We start from the raw sequence: 13,107 nt of genomic DNA on the forward strand, positions 1-13,107 counted from the left end.
GCTGCTGGCTGAGGCCACATACACCACACCAGGGCCTTAGTTGCTATTGAGGCCAATTACACCACACCAGGGTCTGTGGCTCTTGCTCAGGCCACTCACATCACACCAGGCCCTGTGCTTCTGGCCACTTACGCCACACCAGGGCCTGTGGCTGCTGGCTGAGGCCACTTACACCATACCAGGGCCTGTGGCTGTTGGCTGAGGCCACTTACACCACACCAGAGCCTTAGTTGCTATTGAGGCCACTTACACCACACCAGGGCCTGTGGCTCTGGCTGAGGCCACTTACACCACACCAGGGCCTTATTTGCTATTCAGGCCAGTTACACCACACCAGGGCCTGTGGCTCTGGCTCAGGCCACTTACACCACACAAGGGCTTGTGGCTGCTGGCTGAGGCCACCTACACCACACCAGGGCCTGTGGCTGCTGGCTGAGGCCACCTACACCACACCAGGGCCTGTGGCTCTTGCTCAGGCCACTTACACCACACCAGGGCCTGTGGCTCTTGCTCAGGCCACTTACACCACACCAGGGCCTGTGGCTCTTGCTCAGGCCACTCATATCACACCAGGCCCTGTGCTTCTGGCTGAGGCCATCTTCACCAAACCAGGCCCTGTGCTGCTTGCTGTGGCCATGTACAACACACCAGGCCCTGTGCTGGTTCCTGAGGCCATCTTCAACAATCCAGGTCCTGTGCTGTTGGATAAATGCCAAACTGAGCCTTTGGGTTAGGGTATTATGCAAACATGCAGGTATGGTTATAGCATTGTCTTCGTAACTTCAGGTACTTGCCACCTAATCACTTGAATCCATAAATTGAGACATTGTGCTGGGGCCAGCAGCTTACGGCCATACCACCCTAAGCAAGCCCGACCTCGTCTGATCTCGGAAGCTAAGCAGGGCTGGGCTTGGTTAGTACTTGGATGGGAGACTGCCTGGGAATACCTGGTGCTGTAAGCCTTTCATTTTCATGTCATTGAACCGCTTTTGATCCAGAGAAGGGGTGTATTAAAAGACCAAAAGCAGCTGCCCATTAATGAGGGCACATTAACGACACTGCTTTTGGCTGTTTTCCAATGTCTTGTGCTGCTAGCTGATGCCACCTACACCACACCAGGGCCTGAGTGACCGGCTGGGGCCACTTACACCACATCAGGGCCTGTGGCTCTGGCTGAGGCCACTTACACCACACCAGGGCCTGTGGCTGCTGGCTGAGGCCAGTTACACCACACCAGAGCCTGTGGCTGCTGGCTGAAGCCACTTAAACCACACCAGGGCCTTAGTTGCTATTGAGGCCACTTACACCACACCAGGGCCTGTGGCTGCTGGCTGAGGCCACCTACACCACACCAGGGCCTGTGGCTGCTGGCTGAGGCCATTTACACCACACCAGGGCCTTAGTTGCTATTGAGGCCACTTACACCACACCAGGTCCTGTGGCTGCTGGCTGAAGCCACTTACACCACACCAGGGCCTTAGTTGCTATTGAGACCACTTACACCACACCAGGGCCTGTGGCTGCTGGCTGAGGCCACCTACACCACACCAGGGCCCTTTTGCTGCTGGCTGAGGCCACTTACACCACACCAGTGCCTGTGGCTTCTGGCTGAGGCCACTTACACCACACCAGGGCCTGTGGCTGCTGGCTGAGGCCACTTACACCACACCAGGGCCTGTGGCTCTTGCTCAGGCCACTCACATCACACCAGGCCCTGCGCTTCTGACCGAGGCCATCTTCACCAAACCAGGCCCTGTGGTTCTTGCTCAGGCCACTTACACCACACCAGGGCCTTATTTGCTATTGAGGCCACTTACACCACACCAGGGCCTGTGGCTCTGGCTTAGGCCACTTACACCACACCAGGACCTGTGGCACTTGCTCAGGCCACTTACACCACACCAGGGCCTGTGGCTGCTGGCTGAGGCCACTTACACCACACCAGGGCCTGTGGCTCTTGCTCAGGCCACTTACACCACACCAGGGCCTGTGGCACTGGCTGAGGCCACTTAGACCACACCAGGGCCTGTGGCTGCTGGCTGAGGCCACTCACACCACACCAGGGCCTGTGGCTGCTAGCTGAGGCCACTTACACCACACCAGGGCCTGTGGCTGCTGGCTGAGGCCACTTACACCACACCAGGGCATTAGTTGCTATTGAGGCCAATTACACCACACCAGGGTCTGTGGCTCTTGCTCAGGCCACTTACACCACACCAGGGCCTGTGGCTCTTGCTCAGGCCACTTACACCACACCAGGGCCTGTGGCTGCTGGCTGAGGCCACTTACACCACACCAGGGCCTGTGGCTGCTGGCTGAGGCCACTTACACCACACCAGGGCCTGTGGCTCTTGCTCAGGCCACTCACATCACACCAGGCCCTGCGCTTCTGGCCGAGGCCATCTTCACCAAACCAGGCCCTGTGGTTCTTGCTCAGGCCACTTACACCACACCAGGGCCTGTGGCTCTGGCTTAGGCCAATTACACCACACCAGGGTCTGTGGCTCTTGCTGAGGCCACTTACACCACACCAGGGCCTGTGGCTGCTGGCTGAGGCCACTTACACCACACCAGGGCCTGTGGCTGCTGGCTGAGACCACCTACACCACACCAGGGCCTGTGGCTGCTTGCTGAGGCGACTTACACCACACCAGGGCCTGTTGCTGCTGGCTGAGGCCACTTACACCACACCAGTGCCTGTGGCTTCTGGCTGAGGCGACTTACACCACACCAGGGCCTGTTGCTGCTGGCTGAGGCCACTTACACCACACCAGGGTCTGTGGCTGCTGGCTCAGGCTACTCATATCAAACCAGGTCCTGTTGCTGCTGGCCGAGGCCATCTTCACCAAACCAGGGCCTGTGGCTGCTGGCTGAGGCCACATACACCACACCAGGGCCTGTGGCTGCTGGCTGAGGCCACTTACACCACACCAGGGCCCTTTTGCTGCTGGCTGAGGCCACTTACACCACACCAGGGCCTGTGGCTCTTGCTCAGGCCACTCACATCACACCAGGCCCTGCGCTTCTGGCCGAGGCCATCTTCACCAAACCAGGCCCTGTGGTTCTTGCTCAGGCCACTTACACCACACCAGGGCCTTATTTGCTATTGAGGCCACTTACACCACACCAGGGCCTGTGGCACTTGCTCAGGCCACTTACACCACACCAGGGCCTGTGGCACTTGCTCAGGCCACTTACACCACACCAGGGCCTGTGGCTCTTGCTCAGGCCACTTACACCACACCAGGGCCTGTGGCACTGGCTGAGGCCACTTAGACCACACCAGGGCCTGTGGCTGCTGGCTGAGGCCACTCACACCACACCAGGGCCTGTGGCTGCTAGCTGAGGCCACTTACACCAAACCAGGGCCTGTGGCTGCTTGCTGAGGCCATCTTCACCAAACCAGGCCCTGTGCTGCTTGCTCAGGCCACTTACACCACACCAGGGCCTGTGGCTCTGGCTTAGGCCAATTACACCACACCAGGGTCTGTGGCTCTTGCTGAGGCCACTTACACCACACCAGGGCCTGTGGCTGCTGGCTGATGCCACTTACACCACACCAGGGCCTGTGGCTGCTGGCTGAGACCACCTACACCACACCAGGGCCTGTGGCTGCTTGCTGAGGCGACTTACACCACACCAGGGCCTGTTGCTGCTGGCTGAGGCCACTTACACCACACCAGTGCCTGTGGCTTCTGGCTGAGGAGACTTACACCACACCAGGGCCTGTTGCTGCTGGCTGAGGCCACTTACACCACACCAGGGCCTGTGGCTGCTGGCTCAGGCCACTCATATCAAACCAGGTCCTGTGCTTCTGGCCGAGGCCATCTTCACCAAACCAGGCCCTGTGCTGCTAGCTGAGGCGACTTACACCACATCAGGGCCTTTGGCTCTGGCTGAGGCCACTTACACCACACCAGGGCCTGTGGCTGCTGGCTGAGGCCAGTTACACCACACCAGGGCCTGTGGCTGCTGGCTGAGGCCACATACACCACACCAGGGCCTTAGTTGCTATTGAGGCCAATTACACCACACCAGGGTCTGTGGCTCTTGCTCAGGCCACTCACATCACACCAGGCCCTGTGCTTCTGGCCACTTACGCCACACCAGGGCCTGTGGCTGCTGGCTGAGGCCACTTACACCATACCAGGGCCTGTGGCTGTTGGCTGAGGCCACTTACACCACACCAGAGCCTTAGTTGCTATTGAGGCCACTTACACCACACCAGGGCCTGTGGCTCTGGCTGAGGCCACTTACACCACACCAGGGCCTTATTTGCTATTCAGGCCAGTTACACCACACCAGGGCCTGTGGCTCTGGCTCAGGCCACTTACACCACACAAGGGCTTGTGGCTGCTGGCTGAGGCCACCTACACCACACCAGGGCCTGTGGCTGCTGGCTGAGGCCACCTACACCACACCAGGGCCTGTGGCTCTTGCTCAGGCCACTTACACCACACCAGGGCCTGTGGCTCTTGCTCAGGCCACTTACACCACACCAGGGCCTGTGGCTCTTGCTCAGGCCACTCATATCACACCAGGCCCTGTGCTTCTGGCTGAGGCCATCTTCACCAAACCAGGCCCTGTGCTGCTTGCTGTGGCCATGTACAACACACCAGGCCCTGTGCTGGTTCCTGAGGCCATCTTCAACAATCCAGGGCCTGTGCTGTTGGATAAATGCCAAACTGAGCCTTTGGGTTAGGGTATTATGCAAACATGCAGGTATGGTTATAGCATTGTCTTCGTAACTTCAGGTACTTGCCACCTAATCACTTGAATCCATAAATTGAGACATTGTGCTGGGGCCAGCAGCTTACGGCCATACCACCCTAAGCAAGCCCGACCTCGTCTGATCTCGGAAGCTAAGCAGGGCTGGGCTTGGTTAGTACTTGGATGGGAGACTGCCTGGGAATACCTGGTGCTGTAAGCCTTTCATTTTCATGTCATTGAACCGCTTTTGATCCAGAGAAGGGGTGTATTAAAAGACCAAAAGCAGCTGCCCATTAATGAGGGCACATTAACGACACTGCTTTTGGCTGTTTTCCAATGTCTTGTGCTGCTAGCTGATGCCACCTACACCACACCAGGGCCTGAGTGACCGGCTGGGGCCACTTACACCACATCAGGGCCTGTGGCTCTGGCTGAGGCCACTTACACCACACCAGGGCCTGTGGCTGCTGGCTGAGGCCAGTTACACCACACCAGAGCCTGTGGCTGCTGGCTGAAGCCACTTACACCACACCAGGGCCTTAGTTGCTATTGAGGCCACTTACACCACACCAGGGCCTGTGGCTGCTGGCTGAGGCCACCTACACCACACCAGGGCCTGTGGCTGCTGGCTGAGGCCATTTACACCACACCAGGGCCTTAGTTGCTATTGAGGCCACTTACACCACACCAGGTCCTGTGGCTGCTGGCTGAAGCCACTTACACCACACCAGGGCCTTAGTTGCTATTGAGACCACTTACACCACACCAGGGCCTGTGGCTGCTGGCTGAGGCCACCTACACCACACCAGGGCCCTTTTGCTGCTGGCTGAGGCCACTTACACCACACCAGTGCCTGTGGCTTCTGGCTGAGGCCACTTACACCACACCAGGGCCTGTGGCTGCTGGCTGAGGCCACTTACACCACACCAGGGCCTGTGGCTCTTGCTCAGGCCACTCACATCACACCAGGCCCTGCGCTTCTGGCCGAGGCCATCTTCACCAAACCAGGCCCTGTGGTTCTTGCTCAGGCCACTTACACCACACCAGGGCCTTATTTGCTATTGAGGCCACTTACACCACACCAGGGCCTGTGGCTCTGGCTTAGGCCACTTACACCACACCAGGACCTGTGGCACTTGCTCAGGCCACTTACACCACACCAGGGCCTGTGGCTGCTGGCTGAGGCCACTTACACCACACCAGGGCCTGTGGCTCTTGCTCAGGCCACTTACACCACACCAGGGCCTGTGGCACTGGCTGAGGCCACTTAGACCACACCAGGGCCTGTGGCTGCTGGCTGAGGCCACTCACACCACACCAGGGCCTGTGGCTGCTAGCTGAGGCCACTTACACCACACCAGGGCCTGTGGCTGCTGGCTGAGGCCACTTACACCACACCAGGGCATTAGTTGCTATTGAGGCCAATTACACCACACCAGGGTCTGTGGCTCTTGCTCAGGCCACTTACACCACACCAGGGCCTGTGGCTCTTGCTCAGGCCACTTACACCACACCAGGGCCTGTGGCTGCTGGCTGAGGCCACTTACACCACACCAGGGCCTGTGGCTGCTGGCTGAGGCCACTTACACCACACCAGGGCCTGTGGCTCTTGCTCAGGCCACTCACATCACACCAGGCCCTGCGCTTCTGGCCGAGGCCATCTTCACCAAACCAGGCCCTGTGGTTCTTGCTCAGGCCACTTACACCACACCAGGGCCTGTAGCTCTGGCTTAGGCCAATTACACCACACCAGGGTCTGTGGCTCTTGCTGAGGCCACTTACACCACACCAGGGCCTGTGGCTGCTGGCTGAGGCCACTTACACCACACCAGGGCCTGTGGCTGCTGGCTGAGACCACCTACACCACACCAGGGCCTGTGGCTGCTTGCTGAGGCGACTTACACCACACCAGGGCCTGTTGCTGCTGGCTGAGGCCACTTACACCACACCAGTGCCTGTGGCTTCTGGCTGAGGCGACTTACACCACACCAGGGCCTGTTGCTGCTGGCTGAGGCCACTTACACCACACCAGGGCCTGTGGCTGCTGGCTCAGGCCACTCATATCAAACCAGGTCCTGTTGCTGCTGGCCGAGGCCATCTTCACCAAACCAGGGCCTGTGGCTGCTGGCTGAGGCCACATACACCACACCAGGGCCTGTGGCTGCTGGCTGAGGCCACTTACACCACACCAGGGCCCTTTTGCTGCTGGCTGAGGCCACTTACACCACACCAGTGCCTGTGGCTTCTGGCTGAGGCGACTTACACCACACCAGGGCCTGTGGCTCTGGCTGAGGCCACTTTCACCACACCAGGGCCTGTGGCTGCTGGCTGAGGCCACCTACACCACACCAGGGCCTTAGTTGCTATTGAGGCCAATTACACCACACCAGGGTCTGTGGCTCTTGCTCAGGCCACTTACACCACACCAGGGCCTGTGGCACTGGCTGAGGCCACTTACACCACACCAGGGCCTGTGGCTGCTGGCTGAGGCCACCTACACCACACCAGGGCCTTAGTTGCTATTGAGGCCAATTACACCACACAAGGGCCTGTGGCTGCTGGCTGAGGCCACCTACACCACACCAGGGCCTGTGGCTGCTGGCTGAGGCCACTTACAACACACCAGGGCCTGTGGCTCTTGCTCAGGCCACTCATATCACACCAGGCCCTGTGCTTCTGGCCGAGGCCATCTTCACCAAACCAGGCCCTGTGCTGCTTGCTGTGGCCATGTACAACACACCAGGCCCTGTGCTGGTTCCTGACGCCATCTTCAACAATCCAGGGCCTGTGCTGTTGGATAAATGCCAAACTGAGCCTTTGGGTTAGGGTATTATGCAAACATGCAGGTATGGTTATAGGATTGTCTTCGTAACTTCAGGTACTTGCCACCTAGTCACTTGAATCCATAAATTGAGACATTGTGCTGGGGCCAGCAGCTTACGGCCATACCACCCTGAGCACGCCCGACCTCGTCTGATCTCGGAAGCTAAGCAGGGCTGGGCTTGGTTAGTACTTGGATGGGAGACTGCCTGGGAATACCTGGTGCTGTAAGCCTTTCATTTTCATGTCATTGAACCGCTTTTGATCCAGAGAAGGGGTGTATTAAAAGACCAAAAGCAGCTGCCCATTAATGAGGGCACATTAACGACATTGCTTTTGGCTGTTTTCCAATGTCTTGTGCTGCTAGCTGATGCCACCTACACCACACCAGGGCCTGAGTGAACGGCTGGGGCCACTTACACCACATAAGGGCCTGTGGCTCTGGCTGAGGCCACTTACACCACACCAGGGCCTGTGGCTGCTGGCTGAGGCCACTTACACCACACCAGGGCCTTAGTTGCTATTGAGGCCAATTACACCACACCATGGTCTGTGGCTCTTGCTCAGGCCACTTACACCACACCAGGGCCTGTGGCACTGGCTGAGGCCACTTACACCACACCAGGGCCTGTGGCTGCTGGCTGAGGCCACTTACACCACACAAGGGCTTGTGGCTGCTGGCTGAGGCCACCTACACCACACCAGGGCCTGTGGCTGCTGGCTGAGGCCACCTACACCACACCAGGGCCTGTGGCTCTAGCTCAGGCCACTTACACCACACCAGGGCCTGTGGCTCTTGCTCAGGCCACTTACACCACACCAGGGCCTGTGGCTCTTGCTCAGGCCACTCATATCACACCAGGCCCTGTGCTTCTTGCTGAGGCCACTTAGACCACACCAGGGCCTGTGGCTGCTGGCTGAGGCCACTTACACCACACCAGGGCCTGTGGCTGCTGGCTGAGGCCATCTACACCACACCAGGGCCTGTGGCTGCTGGCTGAGGCGACTTACACCACACCAGGGCCCTTTTGCTGCTGGCTGAGGCCACTTACACCACACCAGTGCCTGTGGCTTCTGGCTGAGGCGACTTACACCACACCAGGGCCTGTGGCTGCTGGCTGAGGCCACTTACACCACACCAGGGCCTGTGGCTCTTGCTCAGGCCACTCACATCACACCAGGCCCTGCGCTTCTGACCGAGGCCATCTTCACCAAACCAGGCCCTGTGGCTCTTGCTCAGGCCACTTACACCACACCAGGGCCTGTGGCTCTGGCTTAGGCCACTTACACCACACCAGGGCCTGTGGCTGCTGGCTGAGGCCACCTACACCACACCAGGGCCTTAGTTGCTATTGAGGCCAATTACACCACACCAGGGTCTGTGGCTCTTGCTCAGGCCACTTACACCACACCAGGGCCTGTGGCACTGGCTGAGGCCACTTACACCACACCAGGGCCTGTGGCACTGGCTGAGGCCACTTACACCACACCAGGGCCTGTGGCTGCTGGCTTAGGCCACCTACACCACACCAGGGCCTTAGTTGCTATTGAGGCCAATTACACCACACAAGGGCCTGTGGCTGCTGGCTGAGGCCACCTACACCACACCAGGGCCTGTGGCTGCTGGCTGAGGCCACTTACACCACACAAGGGCTTGTGGCTGCTGGCTGAGGCCACCTACACCACACCAGGGCCCTTTTGCTGCTGGCTGAGGCCACTTACACCACACCAGTGCCTGTGGCTTCTGGCTGAGGCCACTTACACCACACCAGGGCCTGTGGCTGCTGGCTGAGGCCACTTACACCACACCAGGGCCTGTGGCTCTTGCTCAGGCCACTCACATCACACCAGGCCCTGCGCTTCTGGCCGAGGCCATCTTCACCAAACCAGGCCCTGTGGTTCTTGCTCAGGCCACTTACACCACACCAGGGCCTTATTTGCTATTGAGGCCACTTACACCACACCAGGGCCTGTGGCACTTGCTCAGGCCACTTACACCACACCAGGGCCTGTGGCACTTGCTCAGGCCACTTACACCACACCAGGGCCTGTGGCTCTTGCTCAGGCCACTTACACCACACCAGGGCCTGTGGCACTGGCTGAGGCCACTTAGACCACACCAGGGCCTGTGGCTGCTGGCTGAGGCCACTCACACCACACCAGGGCCTGTGGCTGCTAGCTGAGGCCACTTACACCAAACCAGGGCCTGTGGCTGCTTGCTGAGGCCATCTTCACCAAACCAGGCCCTGTGCTGCTTGCTCAGGCCACTTACACCACACCAGGGCCTGTGGCTCTGGCTTAGGCCAATTACACCACACCAGGGTCTGTGGCTCTTGCTGAGGCCACTTACACCACACCAGGGCCTGTGGCTGCTGGCTGATGCCACTTACACCACACCAGGGCCTGTGGCTGCTGGCTGAGACCACCTACACCACACCAGGGCCTGTGGCTGCTTGCTGAGGCGACTTACACCACACCAGGGCCTGTTGCTGCTGGCTGAGGCCACTTACACCACACCAGTGCCTGTGGCTTCTGGCTGAGGCGACTTACACCACACCAGGGCCTGTTGCTGCTGGCTGAGGCCACTTACACCACACCAGGGCCTGTGGCTGCTGGCTCAGGCCACTCATATCAAACCAGGTCCTGTGCTTCTGGCTGAGCCCATCTTCACCAAACCAGGCCCTGTGCTGCTAGCTGAGGCGACTTACACCACATCAGGGCCTTTGGCTCTGGCTGAGGCCACTTACACCACACCAGGGCCTGTGGCTGCTGGCTGAGGCCAGTTACACCACACCAGGGCCTGTGGCTGCTGGCTGAGGCCACATACACGACACCAGGGCCTTAGTTGCTATTGAGGCCAATTACACCACACCAGGGTCTGTGGCTCTTGCTCAGGCCACTCACATCACACCAGGCCCTGTGCTTCTGGCCACTTACGCCACACCAGGGCCTGTGGCTGCTGGCTGAGGCCACTTACACCATACCAGGGCCTGTGGCTGTTGGCTGAGGCCACTTACACCACACCAGAGCCTTAGTTGCTATTGAGGCCACTTACACCACACCAGGGCCTGTGGCTCTGGCTGAGGCCACTTACACCACACCAGGGCCTTATTTGCTATTCAGGCCAGTTACACCACACCAGGGCCTGTGGCTCTGGCTCAGGCCACTTACACCACACAAGGGCTTGTGGCTGCTGGCTGAGGCCACCTACACCACACCAGGGCCTGTGGCTGCTGGCTGAGGCCACCTACACCACACCAGGGCCTGTGGCTCTTGCTCAGGCCACTTACACCACACCAGGGCCTGTGGCTCTTGCTCAGGCCACTTACACCACACCAGGGCCTGTGGCTCTTGCTCAGGCCACTCATATCACACCAGGCCCTGTGCTTCTGGCTGAGGCCATCTTCACCAAACCAGGCCCTGTGCTGCTTGCTGTGGCCATGTACAACACACCAGGCCCTGTGCTGGTTCCTGAGGCCATCTTCAACAATCCAGGGCCTGTGCTGTTGGATAAATGCCAAACTGAGCCTTTGGGTTAGGGTATTATGCAAACATGCAGGTATGGTTATAGGATTGTCTTCGTAACTTCAGGTACTTGCCACCTAATCACTTGAATCCATAAATTGAGACATTGTGCTGGGGCCAGCAGCTTACGGCCATACCACCCTAAGCAAGCCCGACCTCGTCTGATCTCGGAAGCTAAGCAGGGCTGGGCTTGGTTAGTACTTGGATGGGAGACTGCCTGGGAATACCTGGTACTGTAAGCCTTTCATTTTCATGTCATTGAACCGCTTTTGATCCAGAGAAGGGGTGTATTAAAAGACCAAAAGCAGCTCCCCATTAATGAGGGCACATTAACGACATTGCTTTTGGCTCTTTTCCAATGTCTTGTGCTGCTAGCTGATGCCACCTACACCACACCAGGGCCTGAGTGACCGGCTGGGGCCACTTACACCACATCAGGGCCTGTTGCTCTGGCTGAGGCCAGTTACACCACAACAGGGCCTGTGGCTGCTGGCTGAGGCCACATACACCACACCAGGGACTGTGGCTTCTGGCTGAGGTGACTTACACCACACCAGGGCCTGTGGCTGCTGGCTGAGGCCACTTACACCACACCAGGGCCTGTGGCTCTTGCTCAGGCCACTTACACCACACCAGGGCCTGTGGCTCTTGCTCAGGCCACTCACATCACACCAGGCCCTGCTCTTCTGGCCGAGGCCATCTTCACCAAACCAGGCCCTGTGCTGCTAGCTGTGGCCATGTACAATACACCAGGCCCTGTGCTGGTTCCTGAGGCCATCTTCAACAATCCAGGGCCTGTGCTGTTGGATAAATGCTAAACTGAGCCTTTGGGTTAGGGTATTATGCAAACATGCAGGTATGGTTATAGGATTGTCTTCGAAACTTCAGGTACTTGCCACCTAATCACTTGAATCCATAAATTGAGTCATTGTGCTGGGGCCAGCAGCTTACGGCCATACCACCCTGAGCACACCCGACCTCGTCTGATCTCGGAAGCTAAGCAGGGCTGGGCTTGGTTAGTACTTGGATGGGAGACTGCCTGGGAATACCTGGTGCTGTAAGCCTTTCATTTTCATGTCATTGAACCGCTTTTGATCCAGAGAAGGGGTGTATTAAAAGACCAAAAGCAGCTGCCCATTAATGAGGGCACATTAACGACATTGCTTTTGGCTCTTTTCCAATGTCTTGTGCTGCTAGCTGATGCCACCTACACCACACCAGGGCCTGAGTGACCGGCTGGGGCCACTTACACCACATCAGGGCCTGTGGCTGCTGGCTGAGGCCACCTACACCACACCAGGGCATTAGTTGCTATTGAGGCCAATTACACCACACCAGGGTCTGTGGCTCTTGCTCAGGCCACTTACACCACACCAGGGCCTGTGGCTCTTGCTCAGGCCACTTACACCACACCAGGGCCTGTGGCTGCTGGCTGAGGCCACCTACACCACACCAGGGCATTAGTTGCTATTGAGGCCAATTACACCACACCAGGGTCTGTGGCTCTTGCTCAGGCCACTTACACCACACCAGGGCCTGTGGCTCTTGCTCAGGCCACTTACACCACACCAGGGCCTGTGGCACTGGCTGAGGCCACTTACACCACACCAGGGCCTGTGGCTGCTGGCTGAGGCCACTTACACCACACCAGGGCCTGTGGCTGCTGGCTGAGGCCACTTACACCTCACCAGGGCCTGTGGCTCTTGCTCAGGCCACTTACACCACACCAGGGCCTGTGGCACTGGCTGAGGCCACTTACACCACACCAGGGCCTGTGGCTGCTGGCTTAGGCCACCTACACCACACCAGGGCCTTAGTTGCTATTGAGGCCAATTACACCACACAAGGGCCTGTGGCTGCTGGCTGAGGCCACCTACACCACACCAGGGCCTGTGGCTGCTGGCTGAGGCCACTTACACCACACCAGGGCCCTTTTGCTGCTGGCTGAGGCCACTTACACCACACCAGTGCCTGTGGCTTCTGGCTGAGGCGACTTACACCACACCAGGGCCTGTGGCTGCTGGCTGAGGCCACTTACACCACACCAGGGCC

The 13,107-nt window shown here is 58.8% G+C and overlaps 2 non-coding genes and 3 pseudogenes across 2 annotated transcripts; all 5 read left to right on the forward strand.

Annotated features, from left to right (window-relative positions):
• The first annotated feature begins 843 nt into the window (after positions 1-843).
• On the forward strand, positions 844-962 carry LOC146581057 (5S ribosomal RNA; annotated as a pseudogene).
• Positions 963-4,811: 3,849 nt separating this feature from the next.
• Positions 4,812-4,930, forward strand: LOC146581058 (5S ribosomal RNA; annotated as a pseudogene).
• Positions 4,931-7,645: 2,715 nt separating this feature from the next.
• LOC146581059 (5S ribosomal RNA) lies at positions 7,646-7,764 on the forward strand. Its single transcript, XR_014891825.1, has one exon. It is a non-coding gene; the product is annotated as a 5S ribosomal RNA (ribosomal RNA).
• Positions 7,765-11,178: 3,414 nt separating this feature from the next.
• On the forward strand, positions 11,179-11,297 carry LOC146581060 (5S ribosomal RNA; annotated as a pseudogene).
• A 703-nt stretch (positions 11,298-12,000) lies between these two features.
• Positions 12,001-12,119, forward strand: LOC146581061 (5S ribosomal RNA). The gene has a single exon (XR_014891845.1). It is a non-coding gene; the product is annotated as a 5S ribosomal RNA (ribosomal RNA).
• Positions 12,120-13,107: the final 988 nt, after the last annotated feature.

Source organism: Mchenga conophoros, linkage group LG3 (assembly GCF_057382185.1).
Source record: "Mchenga conophoros isolate Kocher_MC1m ecotype Shallow Benthic linkage group LG3, M_conophoros_male_GT1.1, whole genome shotgun sequence".
Lineage (NCBI taxonomy): Eukaryota > Metazoa > Chordata > Actinopteri > Cichliformes > Cichlidae > Mchenga > Mchenga conophoros.